The following is an 18509-nucleotide window of genomic DNA, read 5'->3' as shown; positions in this document are numbered from 1 at the left end:
GCAGTTGGCCGCACACAGATACCCATTGGTGAGGCTGTTTCCTGGCAGGAGAGCATCCGTCCATCTCAGCCAGGTCCCCCAGCAGTGCACCTGGCCTGCCATGCATGAGCACTAGACAGTACCTTTGCCGTGAAGGACTTCCAGGGCCAGTCAGAGTTGGTCCAGCCTCAGGAAGACCTGGCCCCCCAAATCCTTGAATCATGCCAGCTCCTTCCAATTTCCCAGAACCCAGAAATCAGCTTTAATGTCTCTCCACTGCCTTGCTTTTTCTGGACTTAGGAATCAGAAATGAATTAATTAACTTAATTGAAATATTCATTTTATGTGGTATGTCTTTTAATCACCAGAGGAAGGTTAAAAAAACCTACTGTCATCACTTATTAACCTGATAATTAACATTATTTAATTCTTAGAAATCTAAATGACAACATGAACGTTTTGCCCACTGGGTGGCTGGACAACACCAGCTTGATAGGTGAGGTTTCCATGCGCTAACCCACGCTTGACTGTGCTGGGAAAGAGGAGGTTACAGGACATGTTTGAGAATAGCCAAAGCTTTTTATATTCTGAATCCCACTTCAGAACCAGCCTTGGACTCCCATCTCTGCACTGCCTTGTGGAAGTTTCCATTCAGACGTGTCACTCACATTAGCCAGGAGGAATGGGAGGTGCAGAGAGCTTCAGTGGTTTCCCCAAGGCCACCTGAGCAAGTGGAATTATAACCCGAGTTAGAGCTCATGTGTCCCAGCCACTCTGTGTCTTCTGCTGCAGCCCACGCGGGAGCACTCACTTCTTTTATCCCGAAATCCAGTGGCTTCACAGGCATACTCTCAACTCTTCCTCTCCAGCCAGTCCACACACAGCTGTCCAGTGTGCATCTCTACAAAAAGGGGCTCACACAGCTTGGCGTGGGAGGGTGGGAGTAGGAGTGGTTGTGTGGTCAGATTTGTATGGTACAGAGGTGCTGGCAACTCAAGGCCCAGCAACTCTATCAGCTGGCCCCGGGGGACAGGCAGGTTCCACTCTGGAATCCTGGCACGGATACCTGGTTAAGGTCAACTGGGCTTTGTTTCCAGTGTCACTTTGTCTCTGGCGCATTATTTCTGCTTCTTGGCTGCCTGCCTAATTTTGGTCCATTATGTTTCTTGACCTTAGGCTGCTCTGTGGTTCCTGGCTCCTTAATGCTTGGTTCCCAGCTTTGTCCTGACCTCCAAACTCTCATTCTCCAGCTAATTCAGCTTTTGGCTAAAGCTGAATTCAGCTAAAGCTGAAACCTTGGCTAAACCAAAGCTTGTCCCTGGTACCAATTTAACATTGTTCTGCATTGCAGCTCTCTGTCTTTTAGGTGTATACCTGCCTCTGACCTTGGCAAGAGAAGCTGCTGAATTAAATGTCATTTGAGATCCTGTCTCTGGCTTTGTTTGAGGTTGCTGGAGTTTTTCAATGGGCATTTATCAGATGCCTGCTGTGTACCAAGCATAGCATTAGGGTGCGGAATCTATGAAGCATGGAGCATGTCTGGGCTCTCTTGGTGGAGATGCCCCTTCCTATCCACTTCTCAGAAAACAAAATCACAGCTCCTAGTCCACTACTCTCAGGTAAGTGTGGGATTGTTCTAAAAGTTAATACTTGAATGTCAGGTGCATTAATAGAAAAACTGAAAAATAAATGCCCAAATTAGTAAGTAAAACTAAACTGCAAGTAGACAGTGTTGCCTGTGTACACTGTGGCTCTGGCAGTTTGGAGGAATCTCCAGATGGGTGGTCCCCAGACTCTGAAAGTAAAATTCTTTGCCTTGATTCTGTCTACTCCTCATAATGCTCAGTTTACTGTTTGAGACCACTAGAAATAAAGTCATCTATAAAACATACACATACATGAAGATAAGTTTGAAATAGGATACACAAACCTAATAAGAGGGCTAGTGGGATTGTGAATGAAGGGTTATTTTCCTCTCTCTGGTACATATTTTTAAAATTATTATGTTGCTTTTTAAATATTTTAAATATCAGTCTGCCAATAAAATTGTCTTTGCTCCAGTCCCCCATGTGCTTGTGCCTTTTCTACCACTTCTGTAGCATTAGACAGTACAATTAAAGGTTTCCCATACACCATCCCCCCAAAATCAAACAGCAGTGCCCACCGGGGAAATTGTTTGGGGCCACAATTTGATGAAGCATAGCCCCACTTTACCCTGGTCCTTGGGAGATGGAAAGTTTAATAAAAACTTATTTTTGAGTTGGTTTGTTGTTTGAGTTTCAGTATTTTCTTATAGAAACTTAAAGATATATGGGCCATAGGTTCCCAGTCTAGACCCGAAAAAATCTGTTTAACACATAATATACCTGAAATTTAGACTTAAGAAAACCATAGAACGTTAAAGAATGTGTATAATAAGAGGAATTTGTTAGAGAGCCAACATGGGAAGCCAGGGGCACGTCTCGGGTTCCCTGTGACCTGGCAGTGGGGCCGGGACTGGTCGTCGCTCCTTCTGTAAACCCTGGGTTCCTTCCCTCCCTGCTGCAGTCACATTGCCCTGTGACCCAGGAGAGCCCGGAACAGGGTGCAGGCTTGAATGAGGAGCAGAGTAGGTATGACAGGCATGGAGGGACTGGTGTGAGGAGCAGAGCTGGGAGGACAGAGAAGGCTGGAGCGCACAGGTGACGCAGAAGAAGGAAGCCAGGCATCTCGGGGCGTGTTTCTCTTGCACGTCCCCTCCTGAAGGACTGCTGACCAGCCCACCCATGGGGTCAGGAGGAGCATTAGCCAGTGTCCCTCCTTCCTCTCTCTTCTTTCTTAGACTGGTAACTTACATGAGACCCTCCCTGCCTTCAATGAGGTGGAGACTCTGGCCTGTTAGGTTAGGCAGTGGCGTGTCTGTGGTGGTTGGAAGCTTTCCGGTTGCTGGCTAGTGGGAGCAACCACCTGTCGTGCCTTCCTGGGCCCTTCCCTAGTGAGTGAGAGCGGAGACCTGGGGAAGCAGGAAATGTCATCTAGTTGAAACTCCCTCCCAGTGTTGGAGGTTCCTCCAGAACAATCTGGACCTGATAGCCTGTCCACTCTGCATGACTCCACTGAGGGGACTCAGGGAGCACACCTCCTCAAGAGGCATCCAGTTCCACTGTTGTCCATCTGTGGTCGATGAAATTCTTCATTTTGAGACCAGAAACACCTTCTGGCACATTCTTCTCTCTGTGCTAGTTCTGTCTTCTGTTAGCCATATAAAAGTAATCTGATCTTTTTGCATGCTCTTATCCTGGTTGCTTAAAAAGAGAAGTCAGGCAAACCTTGATTCCAAGAGGAATTCACCGTTTACACCCTTCATCTGAGATGATAAGGTACAAGTGATTGTAGACCGCAAACCTCCCCCTATTCTAGTTGAGCAAGTTTTATCAGTAGAAAAATATTGGGATGTCCAGGAGGGAACACTGTATAGCAGTGTTTTTTCCCTATTATTCAGGAAGAATATAAAGAATATTACTTCTCATTGTAAATGATGTGACTCTCAGTTTGTCTTATTTTTAAATTTGGAGTTTATTCGTATGGCTCAAGCTCTTGTTTGATTAGTTTTGGCAGTATTTAGAGTGTGTTATTTTTAAAGCCTTTAAAAATATTTATGTGTTGTTCCCAGGAAGACTCGGTATTTCCTTGAGTCTTCTTCTAAAGACTCTTCTAAAACTGGTCCATTTAGACCAGTTTTGCCAGTTTCTTACTCATGGAGAGCTTTGGATTTTGGTTTCAAGTTTCTCTTAATCAAAATAATATTTGGACTATTATCTCAGTGCTGCTGCTGTTAGTAATAAACCCTGGCATGTTGGAGCCAGGAGAGGCCTTCGAGACTTTTCTCCCGTTGTCCTCTTCTACGGCAGGAGAAGCTGGGGCCGGCCTCCTCACTCCTGCATTGTCTACCCGACTGCTCCGCCTCCTCCAAGCAGATCTCAATCCCATAGTGACTTCCAGACAGTAACCAGACTCTCCTCAGAGAGGATGGGGTGGGAGGTTTAGCCAGGTTCTCAGGACTGGAAATGTAGCTGAGAAGTGTCTTTCTGAATTTGCATAAGCTCCTATTTTCCACTTAAATGTTCCACAGACTTAGAATGGAAAATTTGTCTAAGTGAAATGGTATTTCCTCCCAGACACTATTATTAGGAAAATAAGTCACTGTGCTTTTAAATCTTGTGCTTAAAGGTCCACTTGGCAACTTTTCCCTTGCCTGCAATATTCTGTCAGTGCACAAGCACCAGGAGTGGTCTTCAGTATATAGATGTGGTAGACATGTTCTGTGTACTCACAGAGGGATCCAGACCAACTTCAGGGGTCCTCAAGGCTCAGCCTTGTGAGTGAACAAGGGAGTTAAACGTCTAGACTTGCCTTTGGAAACTCACAATATCTTTTGTCATGGAAACTGATGCTTTTACAGACTAGCTTTCCTTAAAGAAATAATTAACTTTACCTTAGAAATGTAAATAGCATCTGATTAAAGAGCTTGCTGGCTGCTTTTCCTTTTATACCAATTTTGTCCTCCATCAGACGTTCAGTGCGTCTGAGCAACCTTGCTGCTGTCTTAAAAACAACCTCCTACCCTTCCTTTTCTACTGCTTCCTCTGGCGCCTTAAGACTTGTGCATGTGAGGTTCTGTTTTGTCTCAGACCTCAGGCCAGGTGAGTCTTCCTTTTGATGCAGTCGGTAGTTGTAACAGAAGACTGCACACCCCTCTTCTTTCCACCACCACTTCACATTCCAGATACCGAACACAGACTGAAAATATCAGGATGCTGTCACGTGTGTGGGCTTATGATTTATTTTTCTTTCTTTCTTTTTTTTCAAACAACTCAATGATTCTTGGTGGGATAAAAAGAAAAACAAAAACCAAAACAAAAAGCACTTGATTTTTAGAGAGATAAAGACCCCTCAGGTTTCTTTGTGACTGAATCCTACACCATGTGGCCACTGTTTATGGCTGCCACAACTCTGAATACATTAACAAGAAAGAATGCTGTGCTCTATTTAGATTATGAGGAAGTAGAATATCAAGTACATTGTTTAATTTTTTTAAATCTAAGATTTAATAAAAAATTGACTTCGAGAGGGGATAAAGAAAATCTTTGTTTTAAATTCTGACTGTATGGATTTTGTGAAAAGAAGTTCCTAATTTTTCATATTCAATATAGAGCTAGTTAAATTATTGCTGAGAAATATTCTTTCTTGGAATTGTGTGGATTTTCATTTTAACTGTCCAGTGCCATTTCATTACAAAAGAATAAGGAAGACATTTATCAAGGGAAAATGTGAATATTCACATATGTAACTAAAAACTACATTTGAATAATTCATACATTTTGAAAAAATATTAGAAAACATCATAGTTTTACATTTTGAAAGAAATATTTAGTTTCATTTAATGTATTTGTGATATCCCCAAACTTCATTATCATTAATTATTAAGGTAATGTTATTTTCCTAAAAGAACATACAAGATATTTGTTTAAATGATTTTTAAAATCAATCCTGTTAACATTTATGGTAAAATATAATGACAGGTTTTCAGTTAGCTGTAAAAAAAACAAGTCACAATTTATATTGAAAATAAATTCATTGTATATAAAACAAAATCTAGAGTAATTTTAGGTTGATGTGTATTTAAATGCTGATTTTTAAGAAATTATACAAATAAACTTTAAACTTTATCATATAGTGTATAAACATTTACATTAATAACATTAATGTCCCCTTAGTATGGCCTATAAAATAATTGTACACATTATACAATTGTATAATTGTATAAAATAATTGTACACTTTTGTGCATTAAAAAAAGACATGAAAACATACCTTGTAAGAAGAGAGTAAGTCCTCTTGAAAGCAGAATTTTCCACCATGTACAACTTTTCTATAATGTGAATGTTCTCAGAGCCTCCTTAAGAAGAAAAGATGAGAATGTGTTCATTTAAAGAAAAACACTCCTCTGCAGAGCCCGGGGTGGCTGCACCCTGGTGACACTGGAGTAAGCTGCTTCCACAGATTAGCCCATGGTAGTACTGAGGAGCAAGATTAAAACTTGTTACTGCTCATGTGTTTTCCATCACTGTTTGTATCGTAGCCAAGACTTCTAGCTAAACTCTAGACGTCTACTGGAAGATTCCGAAGAAAAAAAGGGAGTTTAATAATGCATGGCAACTGGCCATTGAAAGTGCAGTCCAAGTCATTCAAGAAATACCTGATATGAAAAAATACTTTATGAAATTCTTAAATGAATGAATACTTATAAATTATAAATTTAAAAAACACTCACCCTATATAGACTAACAAAATATTTATCAATCTTAGTAAAGAGTACCAAAATTATTGAAGTATAAACCCAAATTCCAGATGTACCTGAGAAAGGAGCTGTGCTGTAGTTTTCTTCTGATGACGAGTTGTCACTTCAAGCATACTTCTCTAGTATGCTTTTCCTTTAAAAGCGTTTAACCCTACCGTAGGCATGTCAGGGGAACTGCAGACCAGGCCCTACGTAATGCCCCCGGCCCGGTCTACAGGCTGTGACACAAGACACAGACACGCCAATCCGGGGGCGCCCGCTTGGACTTTCCCTCTTCAAGAGAGTATCAGCTGTGACCACATGGCGTTTGGGGAGGACATGGGAGCAGGAAGACATCATTCTCTGAGAAGAAAAGTATTGTTAGCACACCATTTCCCATTTGCTCCTGAGAGAATGCCCAGTTCCGACGTCAGCTAAGACACTATCTTTTGAGAGAGGACATTTTTCTGTCTGGTGAGAAAGACTCACCAGTGCTAGGTGAGGCCAACAGATCTTCCCAATGTACAGATTTGGGGGGCCAGCCTGTTTGCTAAGCACATTTCCAGAGGGTTAGCAGAGTCTCTTCTCCTGCCTTGAAGGATCTGACTGTCCTTTCCCCCCTCCCAGAGAAATGGCACGTGTTGAAGCGAGGCAACTGCAGCCATAGAGAGGGTGCTGTGCCCCGATGTGTGGGGCGGCTGGCCCCGCTTCTCCAGGCACCCTTCCTTGGCCATCACTTTGGACAAGTCGCTATGCTGGCTCCTGCAGAGTTTCAGGCCCTCTTAAGGTGCAGCACCTGGGGGAGGCAGCCCTCCTGTTTGCTTAGGACGTTCATGTTCCTATTTGCTCAGTTATGTTTAGTTCAAAATGTGTATCTGTTACCTTGATGGATTGGGACGTTGTGAAAGTTGAACTGGATTTTATTAACCTGAGTTCCATCAGAGCAGCAGCCATAAATGGGAAGCTCTTGGGCAAAATTCGTTTGTCCTGCACAGTGTTTTGTCTTTTAACTTTTAACTGAAATGTGTATTACAAAAAAAAACACATCATAATGGTATAGCTCAATTAATTTTCACAAACTGCACCTGATCGGGAAATCCCAGCGCTCCTGAAGTGCTCCTCAGAATTAGTCTCTTCAGAGAGGCTGCTGCCTGGCTTCAACACCATAGCTTGTCTCCTGCACTCTGTATAAGTGGCCATACAGTGCCTTCTCTCTGGTCTTCATTCAGTGTTTCTCAGATCCATCTAGGTCATTGTGGCTAGGAATAGTTTGTTCCTTCTCATTATTGGATGGTGTTCTATTATATGAATATGCCACAAATTATGTATTTTATGTATGTATTCAACTGGGTTAATTCCCATTTGGAGTGCAGCTATGAACATTTCAGCATTTTTTAATCTATCCTTTGAGGCTCATGTATATGCATATTTGTTAGGTGGAATTGCTGTATTTAAAAATTATGAGGTTTTGGGGCCATCCTGGTGACATATTGGTTAAGTTCACATAGTCTGCTTCAGCAGCCCAGGGTTCATGGGTTCGGATCCTGGGCACGGACCTACACACCGCTCATCAAGCCATGCTGTGGCGGCATCCCACATACAAAATAGAAGACGATTGGCACAGATGTTAGCTCAGGGACAATCTTCCTCACACACACAAAAAAATTATGAGGTTTCAACTTCTCTTGAAAAGTACAGCTTTGCCAGTGTGTAGCTCCTGCTTTTGCATGGCAGCACTCGGCTAGGGCTAAGTGGCAGCTCCTCCTCTCTGTGGGACGTGTGCTTCCCACTCTCTACCTTGGCCTCTGCTCACATGGTATGTCCATATCACTCTCCTCTCAGTTGTGTGGTCTGCACAGCCCTTCTTGGTGGGGTTCTAGAGAGCTGGGAGGCACTTCCTATGACACTGTGTTTCTGAAGGTGTATTATAGCTTCTTTCTCCTCTCCCCACTGTGGCCCTGAGCTTGTCCTTCTCGAGCATCTTGCTTTGATCTTGGGTCAAAGGGCTTGGGAAAGAAATAGGCCCTGGAGTATAATGCCGGGTGTATTTGGCTTACTCACTCTATTCTGCAGACAGTTGGCTAGAGGGACCACCCAGGGCCAAGAACCCCTTCCCAAAGTCTTGGGGCTGTGGGGTGGGGGGGTTCACCTCTCAACTGCAGAGGTGGCCCAGCATGTGCGGACACACCATTTGGAAAGAAACTGGAGTTTTTCTCCACGCCTTGGCAGGTTGTCATTCCAGGCACAGTGTACCTCCTCTCTCTAAAGTATTGTGAGGAGAGAACCTTCTGTTTTTTGGTTCCTGTAGGAGTCCTACAGAGAGGACCTAATTCTTTTCTACATGTTTGTTTGTTATTTTTATTTTTGGTTTTTGGCTCATCAGGCTTTGGTCTAAATTTACTATATCAAACAATATCTTTAGGAATCACAGATTATCTGTACATTATTATGTTGTGAACAAGAAGATAAATTACAAAACTGAAAAAGGAATATTCTCTGTACTGACATTTTATGAACAGAAACATTGATTGCCATAAAAGGACCTTCAACACAAATTTCTTGCATGGCCCAATATATTCCAACCATGATGAAAAGAAAAATAAATTGCTTAAGCCAAGCTTACACATAATTTCTAAGACCCTTTCCTGACCTTTCCTAGTGAAGAAATGGAGAACAGTGGTCTAAGTCCAAACGAATGATGACTGGACAGGACCTTAGACACATCTCATGCAGATTAAGAATCCAATGGGCGAGGAGTAGGGGTGACTGTGGCCACGTGTAACACCTCTGCAAGCTCAGATATCACTCAGGCAATTGAGTTTTGTGGTGGTCATCAGCCAGTACCTGGTGTTTCCTCCCCCTCTTCCCTAACTTTCTAAGTATGTTGGCATGGATTGTGTAACAGTCTCTCGGTAACAGTAACTACAAGGAATCTGTTGGTCCCTCCATTCATTCAACAAATGGTGTAAGTGCTGTGGAGAAAAGCAGAATTGGGCAGGGTGTCAGGGAAGCCCTGAGGGATGTGAGGGAGCGTGCCTTGCAGATACCTAGTTTAAGAATGTTCTAGGCCATCAAATCCTAGGATGTAAATAATGTATGGTCTTTATGCATAACCTGGAGGTTGTATGTAGTAGTAGGCACTCACAGAGACTTCTGAAAGGAGTGGATATGATTTCATGGGTTGTTTTGAATGTTTGAGCATCCCTCATGGTGCACTAGGCTCTGGTGTATAATGAATTGACTTTATACTCTAGGTCATGACCCATGGGCAGTATTCAGCCTGCAGATGTGTTTTGTTTGGAGCATATGGTATTTTTCAAAACCAGGAAATTTTGTATCAAAGTCCAAATTTACAGTATATCTTAAAAAATCAATCTTACATAGCCAGCCTTGAATTCTTGTGCAGTTCCAGCAACTGGCTGAGCTCAGGGCAGCAGCCACCTTCAGATGGGCTCCTGGTCCCTGGTTCTCAGCTGCCCTCCCTCCTCCACCCACTGTGCTGGTGAGGACTTCTGCAACTCACAGGCTGAGCTCCTGTCATCATCCTGTTGGAGGTTTCATTCTGAAAATGAATTAATGCCATAAATTGTCATTTAAAATGAATTGAGTTAAATTTGTGAAAAACGAATGACTTATACAATTTAGTTTATAACATTGTGTGGGTATCAAATATTTTTAAGTAATACCTCAAAAGTCAGTTTGCTTTGAGGAATGGGTACAAGTAATGGTTTTGTTTTAAATAAATTTCCTCGTGCTTTCCACTGAGGAGACCTGAAAGCAGTGAGCACATCTACCTTCCAGAGCTGTGTTTCTGAGGACTGTTTCCCGCTAAAAGGGCCAAGGCTCCTGGGAGAAATGGCGAGTAACAGATGGAGGACAGGGAAGGTATAAGGTGTGCCTGAAACATCTCCTTGTACCAACAGGCACGAAAGTGCACAGAGATTACTGTGGACATGTGAAGAGAACATAGAAGCCAGCATGAAGGCACAGTTTGAGTGTCTTAGAAAGAATAAAGATGGCAATGGGTTATAAAATGTCAAGTGCAAAATAACAGAGAAAAGAGTCAAAAGGATCAGAGCTCCTACTATAGAAGCATGCCAACTAGTGAGTACGAAGGAATCATAATTAGAAAATCACCACTGTGATCCTCCACTGCAGCAGCTGACACAGGCAGAGACAATCAGTGGAAGCTAAAACCACTAGGGGAAAGGTTATTGAATGGCAAGATACTCACACAGACCCAAAGTCTTACCTAGCAGACTATTTCTTAATTACAAGGGAAAGAAGATACCACCTTAACCCAGTGTCTCAGCATCAGCAGTGACGGGCCAGCCCGACATTTTGTGCCTCCTGATATGATGCAAAAGGAAGAAGTACGTGACATCACCTATGTGGGATTCTTGCCAAAAATGTTTTACCTAACTCTAATCATGAGGAAATAATCAGACAACTGCAGAGTAGGGGACATTCTACAAGACAGCTGGCTTGGACCCTTCAAAAAAGTGAAGGTGTGAAACAGTCACGTAGGCAGGGAATTGCTACTGTAGATTACAGGAGAGAAGGAGCAGTATGTGGACTCTGTTTAGGTCTTGAACCTCACACACACACAGCAATTGAAGACATGGTTGGGACAGTTGGGAAAATCTGAATATGAACTATATGTTAGATGATACTGAATCAATGTTAAGTTTCTTGGACTTGATAATGTGAGAGAATGTGATAATTGTCTCATGGTTATAAAACAACATGTCCTTGTTCTTAGGAGATTCATAATGAAGTATTAGGGTGACATGTTATGATATCTGCAACTTACATTCAAATGGTCCAGCCCCTGTCCCCTGCAAATAGATGTATGTGTATGTATATATGTATAGATTTGGATATGGAAAGAGAAAGAAAAAATGAATGTGATAAAATAGTACTAATTAGTCGATGTAGATAAAGAGTATGTAGATGTTCATTGTATTATTCACCTTTTCTTTGGCCTTAAAAATATTGCTAAATAACTAGAAGGATGTGAAACTATGACATACAACTACCTACTGGGGCTTTGGGGAGAAAAAGGAGGAGGATTGGCAATAGATGTTAGCTCAGGGCCAGTCTTCTTCAAAAAAATATATATATATATTGCTAAATAAATGGGGGAATAAATGCTAAGTAATTGTGAGAAATAAGGTAATTTGCTTTAGATTAGTGTTAACTCTGATTAATCCTTAACTCTAGTGAAATATTGACATGTAAAATTTGTTTTAAGTTAATTAAGATGTTACCCAAGTAGAGTTTCTTAACTAGGATTTGGGAAACACTAGAGGATTTGGGAAAGGTTTTATGAGTCTTTTGATGCATGCAAAGCATTTGTATGTGTGTATGTTTCTGCATAGAGGATCCATTATAGCTTTCATCTTATCCTAAAAGGGGTCTGTCCTTCAAATAGTTAAGAACTGCTACCCTGGAATAGATGTACAATTTTTAATGCATTCTTTATTCTGAGTATCACAGTACTAGTTAAATTAGCATTTCAGACAGTTCACGTATAAATTTTGTAATTGTGAACTTATATAAAACTTGTGTAAAAGAAATAAACCTTCAGCAGATTCCAACTTATAAAAAGATTTGCCTGTATCAGCTGATAGTTTAATGTAAGTTTATTTGACCACAGAGATTCTGTTACTTAGAAACACACCATGACATTTTAATAACATGATGTATTCCTTTCCTTTTCCAAACTAATATGTGTTTAGTGCAATCACATGTTATTTTTAATACAGTCTGCTTTCCCTTGTGTGGATTCACATTCTTCACATTTTGTACAAAGGAAAAAATATGCTAGACTGTAAGTTTTGATTTATTCATTTCCATGTAGAGAGAGAAACATAACTTCAAAGAAGAAATAGTCCTGCCTTTATTTTTTAGTTGTGTAATCACTAAGCTCTATTTACTGACTTAGAAACATTCACTGCAAATAGCAGTGTGTAACGGACTAAATTCCAGCATGACTTACAGTCTCAGCTGTTCCTGTTCAGCATGTGGGAGCAAAGACATGTGAGTAGTATGTTAGAATATGCCAAAGTGTTGTTCAAGTCATGTAGGATCGAACGTGTGCTGACACATGACTACACCATTTACAGTAGATGTTGCTTTCTCTGAAAATCTTTTACCAAATGCCTCTGGATCTGTTGGATTAGGTTCAGTTTACGCTGATCTTCACAGGACCATTAATGAAATACTTAACCTCCCAGGAGAACCATCTGCCCAGAGCATGCTGTGCCCGGCTCTGGGAGAGCCGGGAGACCAAGGGAGACCAAGACTTATATGCAGACTCTCACCCTGCCCCTGAGGACCCGTTCCTGGGTTATCTCTGAGGTAGGAATCTGTCCGCAAGACAGGGTTTTTGATCAAATTCTCTTGTAGTTTGGCTAGCTATTTTAAATACAGTTTTTCCCCTTTTTAGGTGTTATAAGGAATCACAGTGAATCACATTTACCAGTCAGACTTAGTTTTCTTTCCTATAATCAGGATTTTAAAAAAAAATCTGCTGTTAAACTGCTCCCATGTCTCTGACGAGAAATAGTTTAGACTCTGAGTCCCCGTGTCACACTGCGTTGATGGAGCCCCTGCTTGAGCACATTCTGCGCTGGTTTCACTCTGCTCTTTGCAAAGGAGGTGAGTGTACACAGCGCACAGGCCGCCAAGCTCTGGAGAGCCACAATGTGGCCTCTAGGGAGAGCGTTTGCTGACCCCTGTCTCAGTGTAACTGGCCCTCTCCTTTTCCCACTGTATTTCACAATCTAAGGAATCAATTTCCTTGAATAATTAATATCTTCCATATTAAGAGGCCTGGCAGCTTTGAGTAAGTCATGAACCTTCCTGTCTGCTGGTTCCTTGACTCCTATCGATGAAGGAATGGACACTCACCTTATCTGACGGCCACCCTGTGCCCAGCACTGTCATGAACATCACCTCATTTAACCTTCCCAGCAGACTTGGAAGGAAATGCTGTTCCCCCCAATTTCATGGGTGAGGAAACTGGAAATCAGTCTCAGTGACTTGGCCAAGTCCACAGCTAAGAAGGATTCCATGTCTTTTCACTACAAGAAATGGACCTCACGTTTCATGGACTTCAGGGTTTAAGGGCCCCTGGAGTCATCTGGTGTAGGTTAGAGCTGTCCAGAAACTTCTGGCCATAGTCCTGGGCGCTTTTAGTATTTTTGAATTTCAAGTTGATGGAGGATCTGAATTCACATTCAGCTGTGGACAGATGTGTAATTGTCACCATCCATCTGTCCATACTTCTGTGAGGAGACATGCTGACTGTTTTCTGAATAAGGGAAAGAGGCAGAATAGCTATCACAGAGGATTTTACCCGGCCCTTTGAGGTTTCACTTAAACAGCAGAATTTGAGTATTTCTTTCTTTTATGTCAGCATCTATGAACCTAGTAATTCATGGTATGTTTAATTGATGGCTTTGGAAAACGTAGTCAATGTTGCTATTATGCAGAACAGTTAGTTGATTACTAAGTATTAATGGTTGTCAAAGCTTGACTTAATTGTTTATAAAATATACTCTGTGCTTTCTGATGTCCATGTGAAGAAGTATTAAGAGAAATTATTGCTTATTAATTTTATGACCCTGTATAAATCTTTTCCAGTTCAATTTCTCACTTTTCCTTTGAAAATCCTTAAACTTTTCAGATTCCTTTCTGTTTTATTTAGGAGTAGTGTTAACATCAACTTTGGGCAGTTCACGAGCTGATCCATTTAGAGTAGGGGATCAATAGTCATTTTAACACCTACTTTGTGCACAGAATGCAGGGATCCAGAAATGAATTGTCTCTGTTCTTCAAAGTTTTACTGTCTTTTTAGAGAAACAAGATACACCCCCTACCCGTCTACCATGCAATACCCCACTATGCAAAGAAATAATAGTGACCTAACTCATAATTTCAGATCTGTCTGTCACCAGGGTGGTGGCACAAAGGCCGAGCAGCGAGGGGTCGGGGCGCTATGGAAGAGCCAGGCTTCGAGGCGCAGCTTGTCTTCTGCTCTGGAAGCTCCACAAGGCCTGACCATGGCTCAGGTCAGATGGAGACTTGCAGTGGACTTGACTCCTTCACTCCCCTTGAAATTGGGGGCTGGCGCCCATTAGGGTTGGCTCCCCTGCCCTTCTCATCACATGCCCCTTGGTGTGCTTCCTTGCCTGTGGATTCTGCTCTGGCCGGGCCACATGCATTCCCGTCTTTACCGCTCCTCCCATCCTTCTGCCTGAACACCAACTTCAGCATATTCTCGCCCAACTGTCCCTTTCTCTCAACTTCTTGGCAGCATCACTGAGACTCAGACCAGTTCTCCTCTTTGGCTCCCTTCTCTTCTTTGTGTCCCTTACCTGATGTTTCTTTCGATGTCTCTATCATACCTGTTCCTGCTTGTTCTTCCTGTTGCCTGTGCTGTGTGGTCCCACGTACTCTGTTTCTAGATTATTGCAGTGGTGGCTCTTTTTCTTCCTGAAACCATGGCTCTCCAGACACACTCCCTGCTTCGTTTCTTGGTGGTGTGCCACATCTCTCATGTCAACCATCTGGCCGCCTTTTCCTGGTCTCCCAAGCCCTCCCAGGCCTCGTATTTCCTGTGTCATTTGTCCTCCACCAGTGGACCTCAACCGTCTGTGGCTCACGTCTCTTTCAGTCATCTATTCCCTCCCCTCAACTGATTCAAATCCTATTTCAAGGCCCCGCTCAAGCCTCAAGCTCAGTGCTAATTGTTTTCCATCTTACACCACTGGCTTCCTTTGTTACTCCTGATCTAAATTTGCTGTGCTTAAATTAGCATTCTGTGTGTGAATGGGGTGATCATCTTGACCTCACTGCTCTTACAGGTGTCCATGCGGACCCGAGGACACTGCACATAGGCAGATTTCAACTCATGTTGTGGGTGGCATTTTCCACATTAATGAAGGTAGTCATCTTAAGTGATTAACTGACTTCACAAGGCTGACTTCTAAGGTGAGGTGTGTGGAGTCATTTGACAATGCAAGCCCAAAGAGAGCTGGTTGTATCTCCCTCTCTCCTATTGGCAGCACCTGCCGCAGCACGTGCCCTGCGCCCTCACATTCGAAGGTACGCCATGCCCACTCAGATGTCCAGACTTTCGCTTTTCAGACTTCAGTCAGAAGATGCAGGTTAAGTCCAGACTCAGCCACGTACTCCCTATTGCTCTCGAGTGCCACCCACCCACCCTTACCCCAGCTTCCTGAACTGCCTGCTCCTGAGGGAGTCTTGAGGTCTAGCAGAGACGGAAGATGTGAGCCCAGTGTGTGAGCCCTGCAGCACGGTGACACATTGTGCCCGTCCGACAGAAGGACACTCAGCTGACTGCCTTTCTGGTGTTTCAGGTCAGAGGTCAGCAGTGTTGGGTTGTTGCAGAGCTGCTGAGGCGTGATCCCACCCCAAAAGAACAGACACACCAACTAAACTTCCCTGCCCTGCATGCTCGGAGGTGGCTGCATCCAGGCAGCTGTAATCCGTGCACCTGAGAAGTGTTTCCTGAGGCCAAAGCTCTCCAGCTCGTGCTCTGGGAGAGGGGAAGAGCTGGGCAGAGCATTGGGGAAGGACCAGGGGCTTTGGCTGCATGTTCTTTGTGAATCTTAAAACTCGGTATGTCGTTAGATAGTACCTTGTCCCTTGATTCTAAGAAAGGAGGGGGCAGGAGCAGCCAGCCCTGTGTGATGGTAGCAAAGCTGCTTTGTCTGAAGAGAATCTGTGCTTCCTCTTCAGGGGCACTTCCCCCCAGGGCCCCATGAAACCCCATGAGCCATGCTTGAGGACCACTGACCTGCTCCAAACATGGTGCCTCATAACTGAATCAAGTGACCCCAGACAAATAAAGTGGCTGCACAGTAAGTTGTTGGAGACCAGGATGGGCCCCAGGTCCTGACTCCTGGTGCAGTTGTTTCCTCATGACTCCAAGCTGCACGCACCTTTCACCATATCTTTAGTGCTCTCTGAAATAGTCTTCTTATCTACAATAAGCCAAATCTCAGCATTCAAAATACAGTTAGCGTTCCTTGCACCTGCGTGCACAGATGACACACCATTCGTGTTTTCAGACCATGGCTAGACCAGTCTACATATGTGTTCGTAATTACAGCATGTTTCTGAAGCCAATCAGAGCATCTGTTTTTAGCATTATATGGTGAAGAATGTCTGCTACAAAGACATTTATCACTTCTTTTTAAATGGCATTAAAACTTCCTCTCCAGAGCGTGATGAAATTTCAAGGCTGAACAAATTCAATGCTCGATGTATTTTATATTTTAAATTATAAAATCAGTTGAAATAAAAGCATCTTCCAACTTAAGAACAAAGCTTCCATCATTCATTCGGATTTTTGGTCTTTCCAGAGATTCTGCTCCCGACAGGGTATCCTGAGTGCACAGTAGGGTCTCAGTGTGTACCTGGGCCTGGTGTCACTTGAGGCTGCTGGGGATGGCCACATCTTATTGTGACTTGTGTGGCTTGCACACTCGTGAGACCCAGGATCTCGGGTCCCGGGCCCAAGCAGAGGGGTCTGGGACCTCAGCATGCTTCCTGCATCACCACCCTGTTTTACTGACTTCATCACACCTGCCCGTTGATTTGTCTGTTTGATTTCCTGCTTATTGCCCCACCACACTATGCGTTCCCAGGGAGCAGAGACCTCATCTGATGTGTGCATCCCTATCTCTCAAGAACAGTGGAACACAGCTGATTCAAGTCAAATGAGAAACGAATGCAGGAGTGATTCAGTACTCCTGAGTTGTCCCAAGGTGCCAATTCTGTTGACTCCCCTTATTCAGCTTAAGTCCTCTCTGACACTGGTTTTGTTTACCACTAAGATTGCCTTAACCCATTTATGTCATGCATTTATATTCACGCAGCAGGAAGCGTTGCACAGGGGTTCTTGTGAAATGAATGAATAACCGTATCTTCTTGTTTTTGCCTATCTCTTATATTCAACTTGGCCAGTTTAAATTAATAATGCTCCTACATGGCTAATCTGGTTGTAAGTATCAACTTTTTGTTCCATAAGATTCTATTTCTGTTTTTAGCCACCTGGCTTAAGCCTCTGACCTTTGGTTCTAACATCTTTACCATATTATTATTCTTATTCATGTTGTAATCTCAAAATCCTGGATATTAAGAGAGGCGGCTTAGAAAGAAGGGCTTGGAAATAACATTAGCTCAAATGGGATCAAACTTTCACATCTTGAAAGTTGCCTAGGAATCAGTCAACTTTGGTTGAATGTGCTGGTGGCTCTCAATTTTCTATGAAAGTTTAGTAACAATAACCACACTCACTGTACACACCACACTTCCCAGATGCTTTTCATTCTTCTCTGGTTCAAGACACAAAACTGAGAGTAACAAAAGAAGTCAACATAGTTTCTATATGTGTCTTTTCTAAATTATTTTAGAAATAAAGATAAAAGATCATTACATAATGAAAATTTTAATATATGGTTTTGGTAAGGTCTAGTACATAGTAAATACCAGTCGCTGTATATTAAATTGAACTGAATAAAAGGATACATTAAAACAAATTAGGGCAAAGAAGATAGGTACTAACAATGACCAATGGAACAAAAATTTTCAAAAAATCATGCATTAGGTTTACATTTACAAGGTTATAGTCAAGGAAAATTAACTTACATTTTAAGCAAACTCCACTGCTTTCAATAAACTCTTTTGATCTTGAGTAAAGAAAAATGGTGATCTTGAAATACTGTTAAACTTTTTAGATTTACACAGAAATTTCAGACTTACAGAAAAGTTTCAAAAATAGTATAGAATTCACATATACCTTTCTCCCAGTTTCTCCTATTGGTAATAACTATATGCTTAACTATAGTACAGTTCTCAAAACCAGGAAGTTAATATTAAATAGTGTTTTAATTTCACATGTGTAGTTAATAGAAGGAACTAAAGCTGAGCCAATTATTAAGTGTATTTAAGTGTACTGATAATTGTAGCCTGGGATCTTACAAAAAATTAATTGTTTTAACAGTAGAATAATAAACTAAACAGTAATTCATAAATTCTACCTATTATTTTTTTCCTGCCATACACTTCTTGTTCTTGAACCATGACATACATAATTTTTTTTTAAAGATTTTATTTATTTATTTATTTATTTATTTTTGCCCCAAAGCCCCAGTAGATAGTTATATGTCATAGAT

General features: G+C 42.2%; 1 protein-coding gene across 3 annotated transcripts in view; it reads left to right on the top strand.

Annotated features, from left to right (window-relative positions):
- CENPP (centromere protein P) overlaps positions 1-18509 on the top strand; it is a 212276-nt gene that overhangs the window by 115606 nt on the left and 78161 nt on the right. The gene's annotated exons all lie outside the window — the stretch shown is intronic.

The sequence above is a fragment of the Diceros bicornis genome, chromosome 22 (assembly GCF_020826845.1).
Source record: "Diceros bicornis minor isolate mBicDic1 chromosome 22, mDicBic1.mat.cur, whole genome shotgun sequence".
Lineage (NCBI taxonomy): Eukaryota > Metazoa > Chordata > Mammalia > Perissodactyla > Rhinocerotidae > Diceros > Diceros bicornis.
This window is presented reverse-complemented; position numbering and strand designations above follow the sequence as displayed.